Below are 11,633 nucleotides of genomic sequence, written 5' to 3' on the forward strand. Positions count from 1 at the left end.
AAATATCTTGTACATATTCAGCAACGAGCAATTCATTATAGGAAATATTCAAGATATTATTGCTTTGACATTTGGAGGGTAAATGTGGAATTGCCATCCAATTGTTGAAGAATTTGATACGTGAGTTTGGACGACGGAGCTACTAACTGCTAAAATGCTACCTACTCTTTGAAAACAATGTCCAATTACACAATTTTGTTTATATATAAGAAATGGCATTTAATTTTTTATTTGCTCTTTGTAGACCTGAGTTCCAGTTCAACAACATAGACATCAGTGTCGTATACGACATCTACTTTAAAAGAACTAAGATAATACCCTGCGGCGTTGCTGTCAGAATTTTATAATATACTACGTAAGAGGAAATTATTGTACGTAAGAAGCATCAAGCTACAAATCCCTCGCACCAATGAAATCAACTGGTTCGGGCAAGCAAAAGTTCGATTTAATCAGTATACATACAGCTTGTGCAGCCCAAGCATCTTGGTTACTAACTAAAATTTTGAAACTTGAAAGATTGATCAAAAACCATTTACGTGATGCAAAGCCAGCAAATGACATTCAATTGAAAAAGCAAATAAACAATTCTCAATCCGTACTTCATCGCTGGGATTGTCGACAAATTCTGGTGGTTCATCTGACAAAAAAAAAAAAAGTGGCGTGTGGATCAACAGTGTGGGCACCGCTCATATAATAGTAAGATCCACCCAGAGGAAGGAAGCACCGTAGCATTACCATCCACGCTGATTTTTAGATAAAAGAAGGCTAGACAATGATCTTTCGTACGCCCACAGTGGCAGAGAGATGGAATAAAATTGAGATCAGTGTAGACAACAATTGAACCGATATTTCTAATTAAATTAATTATCTACAATTAAATGGTACAAAAGGCCTGAAAAAAAATATTAAGCTAATGCTGGGTGCTTGCTGAACAAAAAAAAAATCAAACAATAAGCAATTAATAAGAAACAAAGAATGGATAAGATTAAGGGCCTGTTTGGCATAACTTCACCAAGAAAGATGGTCATGAAGCTAAACCCCTCCAAAAAAAAAAGCCTTCATTGGTGAAGTTGAGCTGTGCCAAACGGTCCTGAATAAACAATCAAGAGATCCTATTACCAGATGAGATCATGCTCGGCGCTCAGCTGTAGACGGCTCCTGCTCAGAGTTGAACCACGACATAGTATAGCGACACCTGTGATGATGGTGTTATTGGCTTTCTATTTGCGCAGTGGCTAGCGCCCGAACGTCCGGACGGACACCCGCGTCTGAATGCCCACGTCTACTGCTCCATTTCCCTCCCGCGCCCACGTCCAAGAACCTTCGCGCTTGCATGCACATGGGGCCACGCGTCCCTGCCTCCATCCCCCTCTGACATTGTGTTCGGCTGGCCATTGGCTGCAGCAGCTCCGCGCGCTCTTCGGCCACCGCTCCGCTGCGGTAGGCTGGAGGCCGCTCGGCCGGCCGTCGGCTGAAGCTACCCGCTCTCTCCAGCCACCACCGTGGAGGAGGTGCAGACCAATGCTGAGCTAGGAAGCCTTCTCACTTCTCAGAGGACCTAATGTTCTTCGTGGCCAGCTACCTTTCAGCTAAAACATGTGCAACATCAGATCTACTTTTACAACATCCAGACGAAACACAATACCAGATCTACTTTTGCAACATCCAGACGAAACACTTGCAACAAACGTCTGAAGACAGATGAACACTTAAAACATACGCTTGAAATATGCATGTATAGCCATAGCAACATATGCAACATCTAGATCTATTTTTAGTACATCCAGATGAAACACTTGCAACATACGTCTGAAACGCCTGAAACACTTGAAACATGCGTGTATAGCCATAACAACATATGCAACATCCAGATGAAACACTTGAAACATAGGTTTCAAACAACTGAAACATTTGAAACATAGGGTTGCAACATACGTATATAACCATTGCAACATACGCAACATCCTTGATCTACTTTTGCAATATCCAGATGAAACACTTGAAACATAAGTCTGAAACGCCCGAAACACTTGAAACACGGCATCGCCGGAGGCCACGGCCTACCTGGATGGGAACTGCGGTAGCCAGCAAGCTCAGGTCAGGCAGGACGTTGGGAACAACGTCCTAGCATACACCCAGGCGCAGGCGTAGGCCTGTCTTCGGCCGGCCGCGGGAGACGTTGTCCGGACCAGGGACGAGACGACCTCCTCGTAGTGTTGCCGGGGTGGTGGTGGTGGTGCAGTGAACGTCGTGGCCGCGACGGGCGAGACAGACTGGGGTTCGATGGGGGATAAGGCGCGGCGTGGTGGGGGATGGGGCGCGACACGACGCGGGATGGGGGCGCGCCACGGGGGATGGCCGCGGCAGTAAGGTGGAGTGGGGCGGGCGGACGGCGGCACGGCGCGGTGAAGCCGTGACGGCGCGAGGCGGTCAGGAAATTTTTTTATGAGAGGCGGGTGAGGCGGAGTGGGAAGACGCGTCCGGACAGGATGAACGCCCGCGTCTAAGTGTGTCCGTTCTTTTTGCAGTTGTGCACGGCGAATGAGGTGGAGGCTTGAAGCTTGAAGACCAGAGAAGATAAACATTTGATGATGTGGCATCACGAGAAGCTAGAGAAATATTATATTGGAGTACAAAATTTGAATTGTTCCATTGATTTATTCCACATGTAGTAATGTATAGATAGCTTTATGTCTGGTCAACTTGATTCATCCCGGAAGAGATGCATGATGACTAAATCCGCGTGCTAAGATCAAGTTAGTCAATAACGTAACTGGATACTTCATCCATCGCATAAAATCCTATCCGATCCACACAAAAATTTGAATTTAGAATTTACAAAAACATTAAACTCAAATATAAACCCACCTGCACATTGAAATGTCCAAATGAGAAATTAAATTCGACTATCCCATCCAATAATTTCACTCATTTGCATGCTATATATACCCTCCCTGCACTTCGTCATGCATCCACAGTACGTCTCCAAGGAGAATTGATTCACATAATAACACAGAATGTCAAGAACCTTGCTCTCCTTACGCTCTTGTTCGCTTCCATGGCTTTTCACCACCTGCGCCGGCATCCGCCTGGAGCTCATCCACGTCGACGCCAAGGAGAACTGCACCGTGGAGGAGCGCATGCATGCGCCGTGCCACCGAGCGCACCCACCGCCGCCTGGCGTCCATGGGCGGGGTGACCGCGCCCATCTATTGGGCCGGGGTTGGAAAAGCCAAGCTCGCTGTCCCCTCGGCCGCGTTCGACCTCCGGCAGGTCGCGGCGGCGACGTGGGCGGGCACGCCCCGCTCACGAGCCTCGTCGACGTGGCTTACCGGGCGCGCGCTGAGGGCGCAGCTGGCGCGGCAAGCTGGGCACCAGCCTCGTGCAGCCGCCGGCCGGGACGACAGGGTCGTTCGACCTGTGCGTGACTGCGTGGCGCTGCAAGACGCCGACAGGTTGGTGCCCCCGCGGGTGCTGCACTTCAGCGGCGGCGCCGACTTGGTGGTGTCGCCGGCGAACTACGTACTGGGCGCCCGTGGACACGGCCACGGCGTGCATGGTGGTGGTCAGCTCGGTCGCCCGCAGGTCGTTGCCGATGAACGAGACGACCGTCATCGGCAACTACATGCAGCAGAACATGCACGTGCTCTACGACCTCGCCGGAGGAGCGTGTAAGAACCAGAAGTAGATTGGAAGGGTTTGGGAAGCACAGAATCAGAGCAGGCAGTAAGAACGGAATTGGGGAAAGGCAGCAGCTAGAAGGCGAGGACGGCTGACGGCCAAGTTCAGGAGAGTTCAATTCGAGTTTTGGTTCTTACATGTTACCCTCTCCTTTCCCATCACAGCCTATCTGTATTACATCAGATATGCCACTCTGGGCCAGCGGTGCGGACGTTGGGCTTGCGAGCGCTTTTGCATCCGGGAGCGGACGACCCAGCCCGGGAGGACGCGCCTCCAGCTTCAGCCTGCTCTGGGGCGTCTTCTTCTGTCAGCTGGCTGCAGACAGCTGAGTGCACTCCGGCCTTCCAGCCAGCGGACTGCAGCTCCATATATGAACATATATGATGACTTGCGTGTGTGTCTATATATATGGAAATTATTTCCTACTTCCATGTGTATATCTCTAGATTTAGGGCGTATATAGTCCGACGAAGTGTACGTAGATGGAGTATATCATCGTACTAGACCATATATGGTAATATGAATGACAAGTATTTATGTTATACTTATTTTATATGCTACTATCATAGTATTATATAATATATTAAAAAATATACTCTTTTGAAAAAAAAATCACATAGTAAAGATCTAGAGTATCTTAATATTAGTATGTCAGCATTCTCATACTGATAAATAAGTATGTACACATACACAACGTGATTTATTGATTATGGAAGTAATTACTCCTGGGAGTATATAAAATGCACTCCCAATGAGTAGTTACTCCCATGTGTGTGTGTCTATATATATATATATATATATATATATATATATATATATATATATATATATATATATATATATATATATATATATATATAGGGTAAGGCTATTCTGCAGCTGGCCATAGAATAATTTATTCTATAGCTACCTTGATTTATGATAATATTTATACCAATTTACGATAACATGAATATGCATTTACGATACTCGTGTTACTACAACTCACGGTGATATTTACGATAATGTTATAGTAAATCACTTAGTAAGGAGTTACTGTAATCTCGTAAATTAGCATGGTAATTATCGTAACTCAAAGTGGCCACAAAATAAGTTATTCTATGGCCAGCTGCAGAACAGTAGTTATATATATATATATATATATATATATATATATATATATATATATATATATATATATATATATATATATATATATATATATATATATATACCTACTATCCCATAGCTGGCTACAAAATAACTTATTCTGTAGCCACTTTAAGTTACGATAATTACTATGTTAATTTATGAGATTATAGTAACTCCATACTAAGTGGTTTAATATAACGTTATGGTAAATATCTCTATGCGTTATAGTAACCCAACTATCGTAAATATGTATTGATATTATCGTAAATTAGTATATAAAATTATCGTAAATGGAGGTGGCTATGGAATAACTTATTTTGTAGCTGGCTACTAAATATACTCTCCCTATATATTGCCGTGTACATCTTCCGTACTATTTTTGTGTGTATATATGTATCGCACTATCCAAATTGCTTATGCAATTGCACTGATAGACGCTTCTATATTGTACGTCGATGTCCCTATCAGCAATGCCATACACTACTACAGTATACGTACTTGTTTGTCTGCGGTTGCCTTGGCCATGGCATTCCGTGTCCTATGTAATTTGTTCATTCGAACATCATATTTTGACCATTGCATGATATCAATGAATCAGTTGTTCAAATATTACAAATTAATTAAAATCTGGAAAGTAGCAGGCAGGCCGCCTAGGCTACCAGCAAAGGCAAATTATAGTGATATACACAGTAATTACAGATGAAGAAAGGCCTAGATTCTACTCCATCCGTTCCAAATTATAAGACGTTTTGACCCTGTCCAGATCTAGATACATAAGTTTTACTACCTACTTAGATATACACTGTGTCTAGGTATATAGTAAAAGTAATCTATCTATAAAAGCCAAAACGTCTTATAATTTGAAAAGAAGAGAGTAGTAAATAATGATATTCAAGGGCAAGGATTCTAGTAATATCGATTATACAATTCTCGTAAATCCTAATTTTGAATGCACGAGGATAGCAGGGCATAAATTCTAGTAAATCAAACCAACTCATTAGCATAGATTCTCTAATAATTCGTTTACAAAATTCCCAGCAAAGGCAAATTATAGTGATATACACAGTAATTACAGATGAAGAAAGGCCTAGATTCTACTCCATCCGTTCCAAATTATAAGACGTTTTGACCCTGTCCAGGATCTAGATACATAAGTTTTACTACCTACTTAGATATACACTGTCTAGGTATATAGTAAAAGTAATCTATCTATAAAAGCCAAAACGTCTTATAATTTGAAAAGAAGAGAGTAGTAAATAATGATATTCAAGGGCAAGGATTCTAGTAATATCGATTATACAATTCTCGTAAATCCTAATTTTGAATGCACGAGGATAGCAGGGCATAAATTCTAGTAAATCAAACCAACTCATTAGCATAGATTCTCTAATAATTCGTTTACAAAATTCCCAGCAAAGGCAAATTATAGTGATATACACAGTAATTACAGATGAAGAAAGGCCTAGATTCTACTCCATCCGTTCCAAATTATAAGACGTTTTGACCCTGTCCAGGATCTAGATACATAAGTTTTACTACCTACTTAGATATACACTGTCTAGGTATATAGTAAAAGTAATCTATCTATAAAAACCAAAACGTCTTATAATTTGAAAAGAAGAGAGTAGTAAATAATGATATTCAAGGGCAAGGATTCTAGTAATATCGATTATACAATTCTCGTAAATCCTAATTTTGAATGCACGAGGATAGCAGGGCATAAATTCTAGTAAATCAAACCAACTCATTAGCATAGATTCTCTAATAATTCGTTTACAAAATTCCCACAAATGATAGCTATGAAAAATTCCAAGGGCACGAAGGCAGACTCCTATAGAGAACATTCATAGTCAATTGGTCTTGCAAGTAATTATCATCTCATAATAACAACATGATATGCCTAATTGTGGTAACTCTCTATTCTAATTATCAGCTCGGTTTTTCAAATTCCCGTTGTTAATAGTTTATAGTACATAGGCATTGTCGCTCAAGCAAGTCCAACTATATACCACAATTATTATTATGGTAAATAATTGGTCTTGTCAATAGTAACTTGCTCATTGAAACATCGTTATTTTCAAGTGTGGTAACTCTTTCATTCTAATTATCACCTCAAACAATTTGAATTATCATAATTAATTCATGGTAAATTAGTCAAGTCAATATAGTAACAGAATCCTTAGAACATCGTGACATTAATTTGTTGTAACTATACCAAACTATGAGAACTATCGTAAATAAATCATGGTAAATTTCATACATCATTACACTGATAACCGGTTCCTCTAGATATCATGGGGTCAAATCGTTGTGACTCAATTATCACCTCAAGCTATAAGAATTATCTTAACTTATTCTATGGCTGGCCATAAAATAACTTATTCTATGGCTGCCTTTATTTATGACAATGTTTCTGTACTTATTTACCACAAAGTGAATACATATTTACGATACATGTGTTATTATATCTTATGATGATATTTACCATAATGTGTTATAGTCAATCACTTAGGAGTTCCAGTAATATCGTAAATTAGTACAATCATTATGGTAAGTCAAAGTGGCCATAGAATAAGTTATTATGTGGCCATATAAAGTTAGTATGGCGTGTGTTCTAGTAAATCACATAGAAGGAAATAGCTTGATTCTAGTAAACCATTTTCTAAAATAGTGCTAACTCGCAATGCTTGTTATTGTCCGGAGCTATTCTAATTCTTGTAAGGGCAAATTTGTCTCGTCATTGTAGTAAGTTCTTTCTCCGAATATCTTAACGTAAACAAAGCTAACTCCTCATCCAAATTATCATCTCAAACCATCATGCCTAACACTTGTGCTGCTCGTCCAAATTATCATCTCGAACCATCTGCCTGGCACTCCTCATCCAACTTATTGTCTCGAACCATCATACCTGTCACTCCTCATCCAAATTATCGTTCGAACCATCCAAATTTGTCCCATCACTTGTGTTACTCGTTTTCTATGCTTCTGCTAAATTTTATGTCTAACGAGCTACCTTTCTTTCATACACACGCTTATTTCATATATGTTGTGGACTTGGTTCACATGAACATGCTCTAACCCCTTTGTTCTTATTGTATCATGTTCATGCAAATCTGAAAACCTCAAATCCTACCTTTACACACATGCTCAAGAGGTTATCTTGTCATCAATCATGAAAAGGGGGAGACTAAAAGCATCTAGGATTTTAATTCAGTTTTGGCAATTAAGGATGATACAATCATTGTGACTAACATGTGTTTTTGCAAAGACATTCTAAGTTAGTAACAATGATGATTGATTAATGGGCAATTAATGTTTTTCATATACCTCTATGAATGGATTTCTGTTCGGTTTTCAAAGATGAAAACAAGATTAAGGATTGACTAGTTCGAAGTGTCAGTGGGGTTGAGAGACACTTAAAGTAGTGATAGGATCTTTGTTTTCTCATTTAGCAATACTATTAAGGGGGTTTGAATGGGTAGCTTGACCTAGTGGTGTCTAGTGAGTGGATGTGATGCACACTTGTGAAACTAACACTAGGTAGTACAAACAATGCCCAAGGATTAATGGAATAATCAAAACCAAACTCAAAGGTGTTCAAAACAGACGAGTTTGGTGTTGATTATAGTGCATCGGAGTTGGAGCTCCAAGGTGTGCCCACCGAAGTTTGCACTAGAGCAACAATTCACTATCCATTTTTGGATGAAAAACAATGGTTGCACCTTGACTTCTGGTGTGCACCGGAGGAGCATTCTGCTAGAGAGGATTTCTGGGTTGAAATTGTTGAAGACAAGGCACCGGAGCTGTCCGGTGCACACGGGAGTTGTGTATTGGAATATTCTACGAAAGACATTTGCAAAGGGGATAAGGCCCCACCGGTGCTCTATGGTGGACCACTGGAGCTATGGCATATAGTAATGGCTAGTTTCTGAACTAAACGTTGGAGTGTCACTGAATCTCTCTAGTGCAAACACTTGAGGCACACGTCGGAGGTCTCCGGTGCTCATGTTTGTACTGAGTGGAGGGGCAATGGCTAGTTTTTGGGCTTGTCCCTATATATATGTACCCCTCCATCTCGTGTATTGGAGCTCTCTTGGCATATGGTTGCAAACACTCTTTGGTGTCCAAGGGAGAGCTTGAGGCCAAGAGTAATTTGGAATTCATAATCAAAGATTAAGGACTCCATTATCATTTAGGGAATAACAAGTGTGCATCCACTCTTCTCATTAGGCTTGATTATGTAAAGTGTGAGTTTATTTGTACTTGTTACTCTTGGTGATCTGCATCACCTTGATGGCTTGATGGCGATTGGGAGCTTGGTGATATCTTGGAGGTGATTGTGATAGGCCCAACCCTTGGTGTATATGGTTGTGGTTGATTCACCGCACCAAAGTGGTGAATAATCAACCCATAGAGAGCAATTGGTCGTCCTTGCGTGGATCACGGGGGAGTTACACCCTTGAGCGGGTGCTCCAACAAGGACTAGCAGGGAGTGCCGACTCTGTGATACCTTGGAAAAAATATCACCATGTTCCTAACTCTTCTCCTTTACATTTGTGCAATTACTTTCATGTTCTTACATTACTAGAGTTGCCATGATAGACTAGGATTGGAACTAGGTTGCAAAACTTTGTGCGGTAGGCTAGAAACACTTGTTATTTGTTAAGCACAAGGGGTGAAGTAGGCTAAGCGATAGGTTTTAATTATGCAAGAATTTTAGATTAGCCCCAATTGTCCCGCCCCCTCTTGGGCATCTTGATCCTTTCACGAGAGAAGTGTTCTTCCAAACCACTTTTTTATTTCACATATAATACCCTCACGGGCCTATCTATCTTTCCATAATATGTTTCTTCGTCATTGTCCTACATCCACTCTTTCTCCATCCTCATACAATGTATGTGTAGTGGACCGTGACGCCTAAAAGGGGGAGGGGGGTGAATTAGGCAACTTAAAGTTCTACTTTTAAACTATGGCCTCTTTTTCTAACCTTAGCAAAACCTATGCAAAAGATAAACTATCTAAATGTGCAACTATGGTTTTGCTAGTGTGTTGCTATCTCTACCGCAAAAGGAGTAATGTAAACAATGTAAATGCAGAAGCTAAAGAGCAAGGTAGAGATATGCAAACTTTCGTCGATGACTCTGGTATTTTTACCGAGGTATTGAGAAGCGCGCAAGCTTCCCCCTAGTCCTTGTAGGAGCCCCTCACAAGGAATCCCTTGCAAGGGCCAAGCTCTTGGTTGGGTAACTCCGTGGATAGCCTCAGGCCTTCCCCACGCGTAAGTGGGTCTCCGACGTGCCTTCCAACAAGGCTCTCCCGGATGCTCCCCGCCGTCTTCACTATCAAGCTTTCGGCCAAAACACCGTGGGCTTTGTTCCCTCCAGTACACGGTGGTGGCCACACCACAAACGCGGTTGGTGCGATCTCGCAAGGCTGCAAGCCCCTCCGATGTACAACAATGGTGCACGCAAGCACCTAGTGGTAAGAGGTATGCAAACCTCACTAAACACTTGGCCTAAACCTAGAGCAAGCGCATAAGCGGTGGTCTAATCAACCTAAGCACTTCGCAAAGCACCTACACAAATCACCTAATGAATCACTAAGCACTATGCAAGTGGAGATCACTAAAATGGTGTATCAACACCCTAGATATGTTTCCTCAGCTCCACTACTACCAAATGGCTGGTTGGGGGTCTATATATAAGCCTCACTGAAAAAGTAGCTGTTGGGGATGAAATCCTGATTTTCTGCTACTGATCGGACGCTCAGGTCATCCTGATCGGACGCGTCCGGTAGTCCCAACCGTTAGAGCCACGATCAACTGATCGGACGCTACCAGCGTCCGGCCACATGCTACCGAACACGTCCGGTCGCAATTTCGCCGCTCTGGAACCTCTCTGTACTCGATCGGACGCTGTAGTCCTACGTCCGGTCGATTTGCCGCCAGCGTCCGGTCAGTACTGAATGTGTTGCCGGTGATGATGAATAGTACCATCTGTGCATTTGGTCACTTTACTGTTCAGCGTTCGGTCGCTGCTGCTGACGCCTACTGTTGCTGAGCCTCTTGATCGGAGTGTCCGGTCACTATGCTACCAGTGTCCGATCAAGCGTCCAGTCACCTCTGTGAGCTCTTTTCTTCACGATCTTGCATCCGGCTTGGTTCCTATCTTCATGCTTGGACTTTGCTTGATATCTTGAGTCTTCTCTTGTGCTTCTAGGGTCTTGCTTAAGGTGTTGATCATCGGATCATCACGTCGCCTTCGTCCAAGTCACGTCTTGCACCCTATTGAACTACAAAACAATGACTTGCAAATTCATTAGTCCAATTTGGTTGTGTTGGTCATCAAACACCAAAATCCAAAGTAAATGGGCCTAGGGTCCATTTTCCTTATAATCTCCCCCTTTTCGGTGATTGATGACAACACAACCAAAACAAGCAAATAATAAAAATTTGGAATTTAAAAACTATCTACTTGCTAGGATGCAATGCAAGAGGCCATGTTATATGATGCTAAAAGATACTACTTGTAAGACTAAAAGATACCACTTGAAAACTTATCTTGCCCTTGCAAATGTCCCCATGTGGTATTATGGATTTAAGCCTTGCTTTTGGTCCTACAAATTCTCCCCATTACATAGACTAATCCATAATCCACTATCCTCCCTTTCTCGGACCATTACCACTTGTAGACCAATACCACTTGTAAATTATTATGATCTTGCTTTTGGTACTTACAAATTAATGCTTGCTTTTGGTCCTCTAAATTCTCCTCCTTTGAAATCAAACACCAGAAAGAAAGAATTTAATAGCACAAGGGAGG

Source organism: Miscanthus floridulus, chromosome 14 (assembly GCF_019320115.1).
Source record: "Miscanthus floridulus cultivar M001 chromosome 14, ASM1932011v1, whole genome shotgun sequence".
Taxonomy (NCBI): domain Eukaryota; kingdom Viridiplantae; phylum Streptophyta; class Magnoliopsida; order Poales; family Poaceae; genus Miscanthus; species Miscanthus floridulus.